The sequence below is a fragment of the Oryctolagus cuniculus genome, chromosome 8 (assembly GCF_964237555.1).
Source record: "Oryctolagus cuniculus chromosome 8, mOryCun1.1, whole genome shotgun sequence".
Taxonomy (NCBI): Eukaryota; Metazoa; Chordata; class Mammalia; order Lagomorpha; family Leporidae; genus Oryctolagus; species Oryctolagus cuniculus.
Genome location: NC_091439.1, coordinates 21,937,902 through 21,957,049, shown reverse-complemented (window position 1 = coordinate 21,957,049; position 19,148 = coordinate 21,937,902). Strand labels below are relative to the sequence as shown.

The 19,148-nt window shown below is 36.8% G+C and overlaps 1 protein-coding gene across 28 annotated transcripts in view; it reads right to left on the bottom strand.

Moving 5' to 3' along the window:
• The window catches only part of INPP4B (inositol polyphosphate-4-phosphatase type II B), a 906,112-nt gene that overhangs the window by 729,850 nt on the left and 157,114 nt on the right, over positions 1–19,148 (bottom strand). For all 28 annotated transcript variants that reach the window (XM_070047524.1, XM_070047495.1, XM_070047496.1 and 25 more), the window contains exon 2: positions 11,738–11,797. The gene's annotated coding sequence lies outside the window, so the exon portion shown is untranslated. The remainder of the gene's footprint in view (positions 1–11,737; positions 11,798–19,148) is intronic.

Below are 19,148 nucleotides of genomic sequence, written 5' to 3'. Positions count from 1 at the left end.
GCAAACAGAAAATAAATGGTTATTTGAGAAAAAGGCGTTCTACTGGAATGAAGGTAAATTGGAAACTGCTTTGGACACAAAGTGATTGGTTATAAAGTAGAAACAATAAGAAAAGACTACTGTTCTGAAAAATTATTTTAGAAGGTGAAGAAAGCGATTGAATACTGTGAGTCACGCAACACTCATAAAATGTTCCTTCATCTATCATCTATTTGATACTATCTAATATTGATCTTCCCAGAAACATAGCTCTGAAAGTTTCATGTCCCAAGAGAAGCCTTGCCCTATCTAATATGTTTGGTGGTTCTTGAGCTTCCAGGGAGTCCCTGGAACAGCTCTCTTTAGGAAACATTGCCTGTGCTGGGCTTTCCTACACCTTCAAAGTTTTAGGATCCTGCACACTTAGGAAAGTTAATCTGTCAGAAAGAATGTTGATGGATTGAAGTGTGGCCCTTTGCTGGTAGCTTACAAAACGAGCCCTCTTTAGAAATAAAATTTCATTCTAAAGCAGCATTTCATAAAGTTTGGACTGAATCCTAGTATCACAGGATGCAAAGAGCATTGCATAAAATACAATTTAAAATATAAAAAGATTTCATGGTACACTAATTTTAGGAAACGCTGGGTTAAACAAAGTTAAAAAAGATTGATTTCTCAAAACTAATATTTTAATGCACAACATAAAACTACTGGTGAGAGATATAAAACTCAGCATTTCCCAAAATTACCTGATTAGAGGATTTTGAAGGGATATCACATGGCTCAGAAACTTAGGAAAATATCGTCCTCTAGGAACAGTGTTAGTGGAGGGTATTTTGAGCAATATGATAGATTGAGTAGAGACAAAAGCAGCAGGCTTTTTTTCCTTTACCAGGCTTCATTTCATGTTCTCTTCTGTTCACATACTTATAGCACTCTTTTCACAAACTGTCATCAATCCAGGCAGAGTCATATTTAACAGGAATGGGACCTGGCTTGAAAGTTTAAGTATTTGCTTTTCCTTCTGATCTGCTAAATTCTATGGACTCTATAATAACATTTAAAAAAAATGGAATTGGGGTTTGTGGTGCTTTTAATTTCACAGCCCTATGGTGACCGATGACAAATGTGATAAAGCTAATGAATACACATATTGGTCATTGATATTATTTTCCTGCTTCAATATGTTTTGTTTTCTTCTCTAGCTTGCAAGCTCACTTGTTACTAGAAAAATCAATAAACAAGCTTTTAAGGAAACTTACACCTAGAGAAATAAAGAACCGTTTGCCTTGAAGTTATTATTTTTCTATTTAAGGGAATAATAGCCACTCTATAGCCAGAGTTCACTTTCAAGTCAACAGGAGTCCTGTGAGCTCATGAAGACTCTCTGCTGGAAGAACAGGGTCTGTAAGTGTTTTCAGAGAGATAGCATTTGTAAGTAGGATAACTTTTGTAAATTGACTTGTTCTAAAAGTCAGGCAGGATTGAAGAAAGGGAAGTACTGTAGCTAAGAAAATCAAACATTGTTCTCCTATTCCAGGGATTATGAAAAGAATGTAGATAAGGCTACAAAAGTCACACTTTTCATGTGTATGAAATATAACCCTATTAACTGCAGTAGAAATTCTCATCTTTGTCTTCTCTCAAAGCTCATACCTAGGAAAGGCAGACCAGATTCTTAAAAGTTCATGTTCAGGGGCCGGCACTGTGGCTCACTTGGTTAATCCTCTGCCTGCGGTGCCAGCATCCCAAATGGGTGCCGGGTTCTAGTCCCAGTTGCTCCTCTTACAGTTCAGCTCTCTGCTGTGGCCCAGAAAGGCAGCGGAATATGGCTCAAGTGCTTGGGCCCCTGCACCCACATGGGAGACCAGGAGAAAGCACCTGGCTCCTGGCTTTGGATTGGTGCAGTGCTGGCCATAGCAGCCATTTGGGGAGTGAACCAATGGAAGGAGACCTTTCTCTCTTTCTCTGTCTATAACTCTACCTGTCAAATAAAAAAAAGTTCATGTTCAAAAGCTTTCTACTACGATATCCTGATGTTTAAAGGATTTAGCCTTGGACCACCTGTAAGAATTGCAAATCAGAGCATCACCACCCAATAGAATTGTGACATGATGGAAATATTCTATAATTCTGCACTGTTCAATATGTTAGCCAGTAGACACATGTAAATGTGAGCATTTGAAATGTGACTGGTGTAGCAAATGACAAGAATTACCAATTTAATTTTTTTCATTTAATAATTATATATGTCTGGTGACTATCTTATTAGACAATATAATATCAGAGAGTGGGAGTAGAATATGTCAAGTTTCCCAGGCTTTTAACAGAGTACCAGGAGCAACACTGAGTGTTCCTAGCCCATTCCCATTCAAGAAAAGTTACATAATAAAAAAAAATGGAAAACAATAATTGATGCAAACTGTTCATATCTACTTGGTGAATCAAACTAAATGGCAGAAACCAAAGTAAATGGGTGGGAGCAGGATCCAGAGGTGTTTGAGTGAGAGAAGAAAACCTTAGCAAGCAGCTTGAAGGTCAGAACATAATCCTGGTGACTGCCTAACAGAGTATTCTGAAATTCAGTAGCTTAGAATAGTGATGTTTGTTTAGCTCATGAATTTGGATTTGGGGCATAGCAGTAACTTACCTCTGTTCCACTCATCCTGGGTTATTTCAAGGCCAGAAATTAGGTCAAACAAAAGTCTTCTTTATTAACAAAACTGGTAGACAATGCTGGCTATTGACTGGGACCTTAATAGGAGAGTCAGTCACAATACATGGACTTTCCCTTAACATGAAACCAGGTTCTAAGGAGAAATATCCCAAAATTGAGGGAATTCCAGGCAGGAGCTACATCTTCCTTATGACCTAGCTTTAAAAGTCACATACATACCATCACTATTACAGTATTTTGCTCATCAGATAAGACTTAAACCCATTAAGGTTCAAGGGAAGAGAAAATGGTCTGCATTTCTTGATGTGGAGCACCAAGAAGAGCATGTGGGACCAGAACAAATGCTGTGGACATTTCTAAAAAAATAATCTATTACCATTATAATAACTAAAATTGTATAGCTTTCAACTGACAGAAATCTTAGTCAAACTAATTTAATAGCAAAAAACAAATGTATTATCTTAAGAAATTAGTAAGAAGCCGGCGCCGTGGCTCAATAGGCTAATCCTCCACCTTGCGGCGCCGGCACACCGGGTTCTAGTCCCGGTTGGGGCGCCGGATTCTGTCCCGGTTGCCCCTCTTCCAGGCCAGCTCTCTGCTATGGCCAGGGAGTGCAGTGGAGGATGGCCCAGGTGCTTGGGCCCTGCAGCCCATGGGAGACCAGGAAAAGCACCTGGATCCTGGCTCCTGCCATCGGATCAGCGCGGTGCGCCGGCTGCAGCGGCGGCCATTGGAGGGTGATCCAACGGCAAAAGGAAGACCTTTCTCTCTGTCTCTCTCTCTCACTGTCCACTCTGCCTGTCAAAAAAAAAAAAAAAAAAAGAAATTAGTAAGCATTATGTTTCAAGCATGAAAGGATCCAATGGCTCAAATCATGCAATCACATCACCCTCATTCATTACCCGTTTCTTGGTTAGCTGTTGTCTTATTTCTCAAAAATGTGAACGTCTTCTTGTCTTCTCTACAGGGTAGAACAATAGATGAGTTGTAACTATAAATCAACATTCCTAATAATTTTTATCCTAAAGGCAGAGTCCTGTTCTCTCTTGTATAATGTATCATGTTAGGGCTGTGGATTTTTCTGTTTATATCACATGCCCACCCCTTGTCAAATCAGTGTATCCAGGGAAATGGGTTTCTTTCAAAGTCCAGATGGCGGTCCCAATCTACCCTTGTAGCAAATTATTTAATCCCATTCCATTTTAGTGTTTTTTTTTTTTTCATTTGGAGAATGGAAATCTTTTTATATAGACTGCAAAAATTACCACCATTTTCCATCCTTGACTATCTAAATAACTGTGATGTGGTTCTGTAGCTCCTCCTATCAAATAGTAGAGTGTTATTTCCTATCTTGATTCCATGCTGGACTTGAGATTTGCTTTGGTCAATATAAGGCAATATTTTTTTGTCAGTTCTGTGCCTAGGCATCAAGAGCCCTTAAGAAGTATTTATGTGTTCCTTATCTTATACTCTTGCTGCCATCCTGAGGGCAAGCACAGTATAGGCTGTTGCAGGGTGACCAACTGGATAGGGCAAAGCTGAATTAACCCAGTTGCCCTTGCTGAAGGCACTGAAACTCAACAGAGTTCAGCCAAGATCAAAAAAACAACCCACAACTGACTGCAAATACATGAGCAAGCCCATCTAAGATTAACATAAACCACCTAGATAACCTGACATGTACACTTGTGCTAATGAGTTTTGTGGTTATTAAGTATTATTAAACAGTATTTCTATGACAAAAGACGGCTGAAATGTGTACCAACAGCCCCTAGCTGTTAATGCTGTTGTGATATTACAACAGACTGGATATTTATATTCCTTCAAATTCACATTTTTGAAATCCTAACCTTCAAGGTGATGGTAATAGGGGATTGGTCTTTGGGATGTGATTAGGTAATGAGGGTTAAACTCTGATGAACAATATTAATGACCTGATAAGAGAGTGCCAATGGAGATTGTGAGGCCACAGCTAGTAAGCACCATCTACCGACCAGAAAATGAGTCCTCACCAAACAATAAATTTGTTGATGTGCAGGTTAACTTGTCTCCTGCAATGCTAGCATCCTATATGAACAGCAATCCAATCTCAGGTGCTCCAGTTCGTTCCTATCCAGCCCCTGCTAATAAGTCTGGGAAAGCAGCAGAAGATGGCCCAAGTACCTGGGCACCTGCCACCCACATGGGAGACACAGATGAAGCTCTGGCTTAGGTCTGGTCCAGCCTCAGTCATTGCAGCCATCTGGAGAGTGAACCAGAGGATGAGAGGTCTGTCTCTGACTCTTCTTCTCTATCTTTAACTCTTTCAATAGATAAATATTCATCAAAAAAGAAGTTGAAGGAGGGGAGAAGAAAGTCGTTCTCTAGGTAGAGAGAATGGTAAATGTGAAGTCATCAAAGCAGAAATGTGTGAGTAATTCACAAGTGAGTTCAGCCAAGCAGGATGGGCTACAACCCAACATCAGGGTAAGAACTCCAATGGAAACGAGATTGGAAAGATGGGACGCAGAAGTGGGAAAATATCTTTGTATGTCAGACTGAGGTGTTTGAAGAGCCCAAAAAGAAATGCATGCTATGTTTGAACTTAATCCATGTCAATCTTCAAGCAAATGAACATGTTGAAAAGAAATGCCGTGATGTGTATGAAAATGGCAGTTAGCTTCTTAAAGTGGAGCTGGGACAGCTTGTTTACAATTGGCAGCCTCTCCCATGCAAAATTCTTTATGAACAACTGTCATTTAGCTATTTATAAATGATCCAGAAAGTGATTACTGACAACAGATCCCAGCCTAAACCCCTTTTAAGGAGTTAGGAATGGGAAGTAAGGCCTGGAAAATTACAGATAAAACCAGCTATGTGCTTCCTCACCAGGCCCAAGGTTGAGTGTGCCTTAACAGAACATTTGGCTAATACTGTGTCTTCCAGTTATTAACAGCCCTTCATCCCTGTACCTGTACCATGTGAGGTAATCACATGGGTCAAGTAACTGCAGCATCAATTCAGATGTTTGTCCTATCTATAAACTTAACTAAAGAATAAAAACTACAGTTTTGGGAAAATGCTAAGTCCCTTTCACTACTGCTTCTAAAACAGACATGCAGGATACTAGAAACTTAGTATGACTCTTATAAACTTAAAGCAATACTTCTCAAATGTAACTTTAATGTGAAAGGAATTCTTTCTTTAGCCTATGAACAGCAAGCCCTATCTCACTCTACCAAATAGAAAAAAAAAATTAAAATCTTAACAGTGATGAGATTGTAACATTTACATTAAAATTGTCCTTCATAGAGTTTGCTCAGGAAAGGAACTATTTTCATAATACTCTTCAAGTTTTTTCCTGAGAAATTTTTAAAATGCATTTTAAAGCAGTGAGGTTTGTTTTTCGTATTTTTTTTTTTCCCCTCAGAAATGAGAACAACTCTTCCTTTCTCATTATCACTTATAAATCTGCCCAGTACTCGGTCATTGTGCAGCCAATCACCTATGACTGAATTCACTCTGCAGCCTAAAATCCAGGAGGGTAGACAGGTTCTTCCTGGTAATGTGACTCTGATCTGATCAGATATTAACTACATCATCTAAGGTATTATCTCTTCCTATTGCACTCTGGCCAATACCACCATTTCTTTATTGCTAGAAAAAAAAATCTGAAGTCAGTTTTGCCTACTTCTTTAAGGACTAAACAATGATATATATTATAACATTTGGGAAATGTATTATAACATTTGGGAAATGTTTTCCCATCTCTAGATAATTTTGTGGCATCTATCAACACGTGCTGAGTATCTTGTATCCTCAGAAGACAGGGCCAGCAGAGTTTAGACAGTACTAGGTTCACAGGGCACAGATATGGATGCTGACAAATTAAAACCACTGTCTTCTAAAGGTGATCACACCAAAAACACTTTCACAGAAACAGAACGAAGCAAACCAAAAACAGAAATACTCATACAACAATGGCAGTTTAGAGCTTTGGTATTGAGTATAATTTCTGAAAAAATTACATCCCACATATAAAAATTGTTCATGCCATCTCATGGTACAGAGAATACTGGAAGCAAACGACTTACTAGATACATACAGAAATTGATTAGCAAATAATTTCAAAATATATTTAAATGCTTGTTTGTAACCCTACTCCTCATACCTCAAAAGCCAGTTTGCAAACTTGCAAAATAGGTAGTTAATATTCTGAGATAAGATTTTCTAATGAAGTACCTTTTTGTTGTTGCTAGGCCGTGGGAACCCTAGGAGGTTGCTGCTGCCATCTAGTGGCATAATATTAAAATGTGTTAGGGGAGAAGAGAGGGTACTATATTCATGTGTGCACTTAGTCTAGCGAACATCTTATGTTACTAATCCTTTATTTTCGCTCTGCCCACTTTGCTTCATGACTTGATTCCCCTAACAAATTAATGCTAATACTGAAAAACTAAAGAAATAAAAAGCTAACACATAATGCTTAAGTCTTAAAGAAACCAATACCCTCAATGTCCTTAGAGCTTAACTGAGAATTGCCAAATCCCTGGGAACCCCAATTCTTAAGCATTGGCCCCAACCCCAGAAGAGCTCATTTCAACAAACTTGCCAAATAACCATAATCCTATCCCAACTTCCACGTTTAGCATTTAGGTAATTTCCTGATTGTCGAGAGAAGCTCCAGCATAGAGCTAGGCATATACAATTTCAGATTTCACATATTTAAAATGGTCACAAAATTCACAGGCATGAGATTCAACTACTGAGGACACAAAACATTAATCAGGAGTGGATTTAATAGCTTTCAGCTGTCCATATTAATGATGACATACAAAGGAACACAGAAGAAATTGAATTTGTGTAAAAATAAAGAGCACAGAGATAATTTTTGCAAGCATGAAGGTAAATTTTGTAACCTGGGTAAATGGATGGATGGTACTTTCATGTGGGTATGCACATGTGTGCGTGAAAGAGACTTTCCAGCTCTACGTGTACCTCCACTGCAGCTAGAGCACTTGAACACAGCTAGCAAACATTCCTGATAAATGAATAAGAGAACAAATTAGAAAATTATACTAGAACAATATAACTTTTCCTATTGATTCCAAAATAAATACATAATAGGTAATTTTTCATAAGACACTGCTTTTGCTCTTAGGCAAAAGTACCTTTGTTGAGTAATTCGGGTTAGATATTTCTCCAATAATGTGCAAAGTGGCAGATCCAATGGGTGATTGAATTATATGAAAATAATGTATTTTTCTAGTGCTTTATAAATTAGATGAATTTAGGTTTTATTCTCATTGAAACGGTATAGCAGGTTCTCAAGCTAGTACCAATTAATACAAAACATAGCTAAATTATAACTCTCAAAACACAATGGGGCCTTTTAGACTTTTAAATAATGCTTCAATAGATATCCTGGAGGTTCAGTGAGTTCACTCATTCAAGATTTTGCTACTTTATTCTGAGTGGAAGTAGATGCAGACAAAACATTGTTACAATCATAGCTCATGTCTGTATGTGTACCTATATGTATAATGAGACAAACTTACATAGGAAGATAATTCAGCAAGTTCATAGAAAATGCACATTAGGTGAAATATGTTTGGATTTTAAAGCTTTTTGTACCAAACAAATCTTTTAATTCCATTTTCTGCAAACTTTTAGAAGTGCCATTGTTTATGTACATATGCAGTATGCATCTCTTAATGATAGTGTGTTTTGGGAAGTGTGTCCTTAGTGCACTCTATGAGGTTCACACAGTGGCACAATTGCCTAATACAAACCTAGATAGTATAAGCTTCTATACATCCAGGCTGTATTATAATCTTACGGGACTATTGACACACATATGGGCCATCCTTCACAAAATGTCTTCATGCAGCACCTGACTTCTTATACATATGTGCACATACATGAGAACATAGCAAGAGACGCACATCCATGAGAGTGTGACAGAAGGTAGGCTAAAGGAGAGGGTTCTAACGGGACGAGGGTACAAGAACACTTAAGTGCATATATGCTTTGGAATAAAGGAGAACTAAGACTTGGTATTCTGAGTGGAGTTTTGAGCATAAGCAAAGGCAAGAATATGTACAGTATGTAGGTAAATTAGAGAAATAAATAAGAAATATAGGTAGGGAATGGATGGAAAAACATAAACGTTAGCAGGAGTCAATTCTACAAAATGTTATGATTTATAACACTAAGGGATCTTCATAAAATTTCAAAAACATAAAGCATCTCAATATGTTAGTACTAGAAAAGTCTACTAGAAAAGAGCTACCGTAACTAACATTATAAAACCACCAAAACCACTTAAAAACTGTAACAGTATTCTTAAACTGTAACTGTAGTCTTAAAAACTCTAACAGTTCCTTCTTATGTAAGCTTCTCTTTAAGAAATGCTTTTTGATCACTTCTGCGTGAGAGTATCTAAGATTTATTCTGTGGTTTCAGTTAAAAAACCAGTTGGGAACATACTTTGCCAGTTGTTACGATTGTCACTTTAAAGCATAGGATAGAACATACACTGAGAATTGCATCAGACATTACAAATTTAGAAATGTATCTAACTCATTTAAATTCACAGCCATTAACTTTTTATTTAATTAACCAATATTAATACTTTCATTTCTATTATTATATTGTTATTGTTATTACTATAGTAGTATAGTATTATATAGTATAATATAAAATTTTTAATGAACTCTTAAAATGTCACAAGATCATCCTTTTAAAGCTCAAAATCATCTAAAATGATCTGTATCAATAAATCATGATGAAACTTATCTGTAAACAATACCTAAGTGCCTTTAAACAAAACTATACACTAGACTATACATTTTGAATTCTCAAAATTCTGCTTATATTAAGCCTAGATTCAACCTAGAGTATACCCCAAAAACGCTGAATCTTTAGTATGCCACTTCATAAAAGGGAAGCAAACTATATATAAGAATGAAACTCCCTACATGATAAAAAGTAATTTACGGATGTGAAATTTTCTTAACTGAAATTCAATCTATTTCCAGGATATAGAAACTTGAACAACAATTTAAAAAAATGCATCTCTACTTGAATATATAGCCTTAAAAATATATAGAAGGACATTTTGAGCTAATTGAAGTTACCACTATATTTTGAGGATAAAATTAAGAATACTATGTCTGATGGATACCAATAACTATGCAGTAAAATATCACATGCAAATTTAAATTTTTTCTAAAAAGAATCAAATGCAGAACCATTAAGTATCTGCATAAAGATACCTGTTAATCCAATCACATCAGTTTTGCTACACCAACCTACTCTTCCACACTCTGCTGTTACCCTCCATGAAAACACACATACCCTAGATAATAATCTCTTCGGAAGTTTTGGCATACCAAAGCACTTGATCTTTGGGTACTGCATATATAAAACGTAAGAGGAAGTCAGTTTTGTTACTTTGGGTAGTTATGTGCTGGAAATTCTTCCATGTTAATTGGAATTTCTCTTCCTCACCCCAGATCTTCCTTTAACAGATTTATTTCTAAATAAGTCCATCCATATTTTAAATAAATAAAATCCTAATAAATTGAATATATTGGCATATACCTACCTCTGGAGAAAGAATTTTAAACAAATGCATCCTAGAGAGTCTGTGCTCCCTTAACTCTTTTACTCCAAAGTGCAAAGAGCCTTGACTATCTTATTAGCTCCTTCTCATTCAATGCATTTCTCTCTCTCTGTTGTATCATCTTCCATTAATTCTTCTTCCACACAAAGTTTTCTAATACTTATATCTGTGTTTACACTGTACAACACAGCATCAGACAATCCCAAATATTGTCTAAGTATTAGTTCTCATTATCGTGTCCCTCTTTGGGGAGTTATAGTTAATAATTCTATGTGAACAACAACCCTCAACTGATTTCATTAACCATTAACCATTTAGAAATGTTTTACAATGAATTAACATTGTAGTACACATACATAAAACTTGGACAGAACATTTTCAAAACCTCCCTTTAAAGGAGAGAAGTTATTTTCAAGAAGTTTACATCTCCTCTGAGGACCTAAAAGCCATAAATTAGTAGAAATGTCCCAATTTGTGATTCAATTTAAAAATGTACACTCAATTGCACAAAGTTCAGAATCAAGTTTTCTGCTGATGCCTATTAAATTTAAATGCTACTTTTGTTTCAGTATTCATTTCTCTTTAGGAATTCAGTAATTCTTCAAAAATAAAACCCAGTCCGTTCCAATTAGGACACACCCATATAAAACATTTCAGCTAATGTATTATTTATGTTCATCTACATAGACATACACATCTTTGTAACTATGTAAGTGGCTTATGCTCAGATATGTCTCATTCTCAGAATGCTAACCTCTCTCAAACTAATATTTTTGAGGTGTCAGTTTCATAAAACACACACATTGTATATTTGTATCTATACTAACACTTTGTTTACACGAATGTCATTAGAATATCTGCATGTTTTCATATTCTTAGGACAACATATGTAAATAAATCACATGGCAATTTGAAAATTTAGCAGCTAAATATGCAATCTGTTAAACATAATCAGGCATGCTTTCAACAGCTGTATGATATAATTCAATCTTTCCAAAGAAAATATATGTCTCATACAAGGGCATTTTCTATGAAATTTTCTAGAAATTTGTAATGAAATTTTTGCATATTCAAAAAATATGTGAAGCCACCTAATGCTTAAATCAATGAAAAACTCTCATCACTTTACCCTGACAAGAGTCTAATCTCCAATTGTCCATCATTTGTACACAGCACACACCAATTGGCATTATTTACAAACCAAGAGGATGCACATTTTCTAGTCAAGATCCTGTTCATATAAATATAAATGAAAAAGCATAACAATATTTTCATAAGTTAGTATATATATCTTTAAGTTTCTGTTCACTTTATGTATGTGGTGACCATCATATATCCTTCCTTCTCTTTTCAGATTACGGTTTACTTTTTTGATAGGTCACTCACTATCTAAAACTTATAATCAAGGATAGCCAACTAGTTTCATGTATCATAATTAAGCAGACTGAAAAAAAATTTAAAATAAGCATTCCTACCTTGGTCTGATTTCTCGTAAAGGACAGATCTCTTGCCAGGTAACACCATTTCTTTGGGTTCTGTGGGCAAAGAAAAAGGAGATTAATAATAACAACCTTTCTTTTTACTCTTTAAATGCTTCTTAAAGAAGATTCATTAGTAATAAAGGTCAGAGAAGGAAATCATTTAACAAAATATTCAGCTCCATCCAGCAGCTGCCTGGGGAACCACTTGCTTTAAATGCCAAATAACTTCCCCAAAGGTCCGCTCTCCCCTGCAGCTGAGAACATGGTGACTGCAGCAGACACTTAGCTGGTGTTTTTGCAAACCTCTCTCTTGTTATGGGAACACAAGACTTGCACTTGAGCAAGGAAAGGCATTAGATTCCGTCATTTCAAAAAAGGAGATGTAAGCCATGTTGAGACAGAACATTTACTTGCAATACAACAGACTAGAATGGAACTTGCAATTATCAAAACTCTCTCTAGTGAGTATGGGTTTTTAAATATTCATGAAAGTTTGGGTCTTTCCACAAAAGTGATAAAATGAGATATTGTAGGATGACTTTGTAAATAATTGCAGATTACCCTCCTTATGAGATGTAATTTCAGAGATTTTCTATGCTGCAACAAGGAGGAAAGTGCTTTATAGAAGTCAGAAGTTATGAAAATATATCTTATTCCCTCCCTTAGCATATAACAATCATGAGGAGTACCCTATAAAAGATTTTATTGCATCATTATCTGGATTCTCAGATTGGAGGATAAGAAATTCAAGTCTTAGTGATAGCTTTTCAGAAAGGCCTGTCACATAGATAGGTAAGAATTTTAAATTCATTCCCTAAAAAAAGTTATTCGACTGAAGACATAACAGTTAAAAAAAGATTGATTAATTTGCTATAGTAATCATTATAAGAATAGTCATATGATAGCAATCACTACACCATCTTACTAGCTGTGTGATCTTGAGCAACTAAATTAAACTCTTCAAAGCTTCATTTTCCATCTGTAATATGGAAGTGATAATCCTTTCTACCTCATAGACCTAATATAAAGGATGTGCACAGTACCAAGCAAAGAACTAACAAGTGTTACACAGTATAATTATCAATATTATTATCAGTGTTTTCCTTTTAAAAGAAATCTCATAACCCCATTGATAATCACTGCCCTAAATGGTTAAATCACAACGTATTGGGCAATATGTAATTTGCCTCTGTTAATCAGTACTACAGGTTGCATATGGCTTAACTGGGTGTGTTTCTCTCCCCTCCCCCCTCCACATAACCATCACAAGTACTCTGTAATTGAAGACTTGGCCCCTGGGGTGGTGCCACTGGGAGGTGGTGGAAACTTTGGGAGATGGGATCTAGTGGGAGGTCCTTAGGTCACAGCGGGGAGAAGGAGGATGTTTTTTTGAAAGAAGTTTTCAAGGGACCTCTTGAGTTCCCACAAGAGTGCTCTTATAATGGTGAATTTAGGCCCACCCATACTCTATCTGCTCCTGGTTCAAGATGTAACCACTGCTTACTCCTGCATAAGTTCCTGTCATGCTATCTGCCATTCACCAGGAGTTGATGCAGCCAGGCAGCGTTCAATGAGCCTAAATTACATCATTTGGACTTTTAACCTTTGAAACTGTGAGCTAAATAAACCTTTTGCCTTAAAAAGTTAACTGCCTCAGATATTTTATGTAGTAACACAAAGATGGCTAGTGCAGTCACACTTTGTGATGACAAAGGAAATGACAGCCATTTCAGGTTTTTGGGTAGGTGGGTGAGAATATATATTGAATATATTGCATGAAGAGAGCCATCAGCCACTCCACTGCAGGGCTGTCCCTTGATTTTGCTAAGCATTTGAGTTTGAAGAAGCCTTCGAAGAAGATTTGATATACTGATATACTTACTTCAAGATTCACTTAAAGCCACCAGCCATATCTACTCTTACGAACACTCCATTCCATTCAGAAAGCACCTGGCAAGGCCTTACAATAAGCAAGGGTATGTGACAGACTGAAGAGAAACAATGCACAATAAGAGACTTGGCAGAAGCACAGTGTAGAGAAGGAAACACACCTGGGGATAATTATTTCAAGTAATTGGTGAACATACCATCCTTAAAGAACATGTAATGTGTTGAAGCAGCAGGAGGTATTGAAAAAAATATTCTGCAGTCAGGAAAGGGAGATTTAAAAACGTCAATCAGAATACCTGATTAGGTGCATGTGGCTGCTATTCAGTCTTGTTTGGTCTAAGAAAATTTCACAAAAGAGAGGTATTTTGAAAGACATAATCTGGCAGGCAAGTACGTGTGCACATGTGTTTCTAGGGAGACAGAACAATGCATAGAGACGAACAGAAACATAAAAACACGTGAAGACCAGATTAATGTGAAGTCCAATGCAGTGCCCATTGTGTGTCTTCAACTGCTCATTAAAGTGCTAAGAGCATGTCAGAGAAACAAAGACTAGTCGCAGCATTGGGAGGAAAATGGACAAAATACAGAGGCATTAACAGTAGCTGAATCTCTGATAGGGATAGGTTTAAAAATGCTGTTTTAGACTCAGAACCTTAAATATTTTGAAACAGTACAGCATATATGTCTTAGAAATAAAAAATTTAGGAAGGGACTTCGATGCACACCAGCAATAGTTTCTAATTTCAGGCAAAGGCATCAAGTAGACCAAAATATGCATAATCAGTGGTGGGTTAAATTATACCCCAAAAAAGATATGCTGAAGTCTTACTCTGCTACCTCTGAAATGTGACTTTTTTTGGATTTGGAATCTTTGCACATGCAATTAAGGTGTAAACTAAAATGAGACTATCCTAGAGCAGGGTAGGTCCTTAATCCAATATAAGTGCTGTTATATTGCTGTTACTGTCCATGTAAAAAAAAAAGACACACAGAGAAAGAATTTCTGTTGAAGATCATCGCTCTCCCTCTCTCCCTCACACACACACACACAGAGAGAGAGAGAGAGAGAACGAACGAACATGTGAAAAGGACAGGGCAGGGATTGGAGTGATGCATCTATTATCCAAAGAATGGCCAGGAATGACAGCAACACCACGGCAAAGGGAAGGCATGGAACAGATTCTCACCACTCCCTCTCCCCCACAGCTTTCAGAAGAGCAAGACCCTGGCAACACCTTGATTTGGACTTTCAGGCTCCAGATATGACAGAATAAGTTTCTCCTGTTCTAAGCAACCAGTTTGTGATAATTTGTCACAATAGTCATAGAAATCTAAAAATACTTTTCAGCTAATAAATCTTACGTGTATAAAGTAAACTAAAAGTAGAATATTATAAAATTAAGAGAGGAGGAAGGGTGGAGCATGGGCAGGAGGGTAGGAAATATCACTATGTTCCTAAATCTGTATATATGAATTACATTAAATTTGCTTATCTCAAATAAAAAAAAATTAAAAAGAATCAAGTCTCTACCCAGACCCCAATCTCTCAGAGCTTAAAGTATCCTTATAGTTCCTTTAACTTGCTACATTCTCACTTGACAAATTAGAATAGTTGCATATAGAAAACTTATTTAAAGATAGGACCAAGCCAATAGTTAATGGTTTTTCAAGGTTGTTTTCTCTTCTTTTCCTGGGTCTCTCTTTCCCAGCTAGTTATCCTAATTCCTCTAGAATATGTGAGCAGAAAGAAAAATGGAAGGTGCAAAAAAAAAAAAAACGGCAAATTGAGAAGAAAGTTTTTAATTTTGGTTGCCGAACTAAGAGAGCACATTCTCTGGGTCTGCATCTGTTTAAAACTGATTTTCAGGGCAACAGTGTTGACATCACATATGGGCATCAGTTCAAGTCCAACTGTTCCACTTCTGGTCTAGCTCCCTGCTAGTGCACCTAAGAAAGCAGCCGAAGGCAGCCTGAGTCCCTGGACCCCTGGACCCACATGGGAGACTCAGAACAATCTCCTGGCATTGGCCTGGCACAGTCCTGGTAGTTGATGCCATTTGTGGGGTGAACCAACATACAGAAGATCTCTCTACATACAATTTTACTTTTCAAATAAATAAGTAAATCTTTTTTAAAAAGCTGATTCTCACCCTGTGGGTGCTTTCCAGCTTCTTCCATGATAATCCCATCCCATATTTCCTGGGAACCTTTACCATTCAGCTCTACTGTCCTTGATGTGGGTCATATTGTCTCACTTGCCTCACTACATCGACAGCCCTAAGTGATACCTTCAGATTCTACTTGATGAGACCAATTCAGCTGGTAGGCAGCCTTAAGGAAAGGACCTAACGCAATCTCACTACAGCTCTTTCACATTCATGGCCCACACCTCTTACAGTGGAAACTAAATATCCCTGAAAAATAGGCTAATCTCACGTTAGCAACTTTACTTGGCTCTGCCGTTAGTTGCTTACTAGCTCATTCCTAGACCTTTAGATTCAACAGGAAGCAGTCCACTGTCTCCAACATCGCTCCCTACCTTCAGGGGACAACTATTAATCTTTCCACCATGTCTCCTTGAAGCACCTCTAACACTGAGGGGCAAAACATCCCACACCATCCCTCCTTAAGGGTATTTCTAGCACACTCTCAGTTCAGTCCAAATAAATCTTCCTTTAATCTTCAGCTTTCACAGCCCTTTTGAATTAGAAATGTAGGAGTTATCTCACCAATTTTCATTTTCCTACTAAGGAATTTCTACAAGGTGATCTAGTTCATAAATCATGTTAGTATCTGATAGGTACTGCTTCAAGGGTCAAAATTTTCCAATTTACATCCTGTGATATTGGTTTTCCAGTCTGCGCTTTAAGAGACCCATGGGGAAAGCAGATAAAACTTGTATATTATGTCAACTGGATATAGGTTTTTAAAAAGCTTTTTTAGCATTTTACATTGTTTTTTAATACAATCTCTCCTGCTCGGTCAAGCAAAGTGCCTAGTGGCTACCACATTCTATTCCAGTTCTAACCCCATGTCTGTTCATCCTGGTTGTCATTCAATTCTTGCTTTCCAGTACCTTTCAAATTTACCACCCTGCTAAAGCTTTAATTCCAGTATCTCTCCAAAGTGATCCCCCAGGTTCTTTGGACTCCATTGATTTTATCTTTCTCTGACCTTGTACAGCCAGTGCCTATAATTTATATTGTGTTCTCACATTGTCGTGTGCTGTCATATTTCCCTAACTATATTTTAAGGTCCTCAACAAGTTTCTCTATCTTACGTGTCTCATCTATTCCCTTTAGTGAATTCAATGATTTGCATACATGAAGAAGGTTCTTGGTAAATGCAGTACTAATTAACTATTAAATATCAACATAGATAAGAGAATATTGTGTTGCATATACCATAGCTCATGGTTGAATTGCTACCACAAATTTAAAGAACATTTCAGCAAAGAAGTATGTCACATAGAAAAGAGGCATAGAATAAAAGTACAGGACGGCTGACATAACTTCATAAAAGAAAGATGCTGTTATTTGGAAATATGTCCAAATGTAATGCTTTCATTTCTGTGTGACCTCACCTCACTGCCAGATGTAGCATTTTCCTCAAGGAAGATTAGGATTTTTAACAAATAAATTAAGAGTCTAAATTTTGACATCCAGCAAGAATTTTGGACCCATAGTAAGATAAAGGTCTCAAATGCCAAGCTTACTCTAGTCAGAAAACCATTTTTAAATTATGATTAAGTTGCCATTAAGATATCAGAAGTCATGCTTAGAGAACTAGACCATGTAGTTTCACAATGTTAAAAGTGGAGAAAATGATGCAAGGGAGATTGAACTACCACAGACCCAAGAGTTGAGTGGAGAAAAGGACAGTGTTGGGGGGTGGGTATCCAATATAAATTCTCACTTCCCTTGTCTGTAAATTAAACTCCTGCATGAATGTGGTATGGAGGTAAGGGCATTAAGACCAGAAGACTACTTTTCAGGATACAGACTGGAGACACCTCATGACTCTCAGTGTAAGCCAGCAATCAGCTCCTAACATGACTTGGGAACAATGAAGGGATGTTAAAGGAAGGAAGTATCTAAAAAAATGAACCCAAGATAGAATTCTGTTATTCCCAGTCAATGTATGGTGTCCAGGGAAGAAAGAAGTCACAGGTACTGTGATAAAAGGACATGGGGGTGCTGAGTTAGCTTGACCCTACTTAGAATCCTCCCCTACAATGAGCAGCTCATTATTCCTAGAATCACAAGACTCTAAAAAGAAAAATAGGGCTCAAAGCTCAGCTATAGAAAGTCAGATTTTCATCTACGATTAAATGAAATTAAAATTTGTCTAAATATTTTATAGAAGAGGAAACTAAACACAAGAATGGCACACCAATTCTCTCAGCGTATTATGCATATGAAAGCAGAGAGGAGTTAGTAACTCCTATTTTGTAGTGTCTACTCAATTGCTAAAGCACTAACCTACACTCTATACTGCAGCTTTTATTTCTATAAATATGCTAAACTTGTTCAATTGCTATTTCAAAATAAAACATCCAATTTTATGGTAAATATCAAGGAAAATCATTTATTTTAATGAGTAATGAAATACACTTAAAATAATGATGATTCAGGGGCAGGTGTTGTGGCACAGTAGTTTAGGCAGTGACTGGGAAGATAGCATCCCATCCAATTCCAGATTCCTACTGGTGCACACTCTGGAGGCAGGAGGTGATGGCTTAGGTAGTTAGGTCCCTTCTACCTATAGGGCAAACCCAGATGGAGTTCTGGGGTCCTGGCTTCAGCCTGGCCCAGCTCTGGCTTTTGTAGGCATTTGGGGAGTGAAGCAGAGGGCAGAAGATCTCTTTTATTCTGTTACTCTGCCACTCAAACAATTTTTTTTAAAAAAATGATATTGATTCACAGGAGCCTACAGAATAGTATAAGGTTAATAGTAAAATACAATAATTGTAGCCAGATTAGTGAATTCAATGTCACTGTACAAAATTATACTACCATACGAATAAAGAAATTAAACAATAGATTTAAAAACTTCAAATGCTCAGAATTTAACAAAGGATGTTTATGATCTTTACACCAAAAATTATAAAACATTAGACAAATCAGAAAAATGAAAAACTAAACTCAGATTGGAAGACTGAATATTCCAAAAATGTCATTTCCCCCCAAATTGATTCAACTATTCAGTATAATCACAATCAAAATCTCATTCGTTTACTCTTTGTAAAAATTAACAAGCTAATATTTACAAGGAAGTGTAAAGGGCCAAGATTACTCACAGCAACATTAAATAAAAACAAATCTTGAGTCCTTAGTCTACCAGATTGCAAAACCTTTACAACAAGTTTTGCTATCAGGACAGTAATCAGCACAAAGACAGATAAAAAGATAAAAGGAATTAAATTAAGAGTCCAGCAACAAGCCCACAGAAACTCTGGCAGTAAATTAATGGTGAATTTATGGGTCTGATGTCATGGCGTAACAGGTAAAGC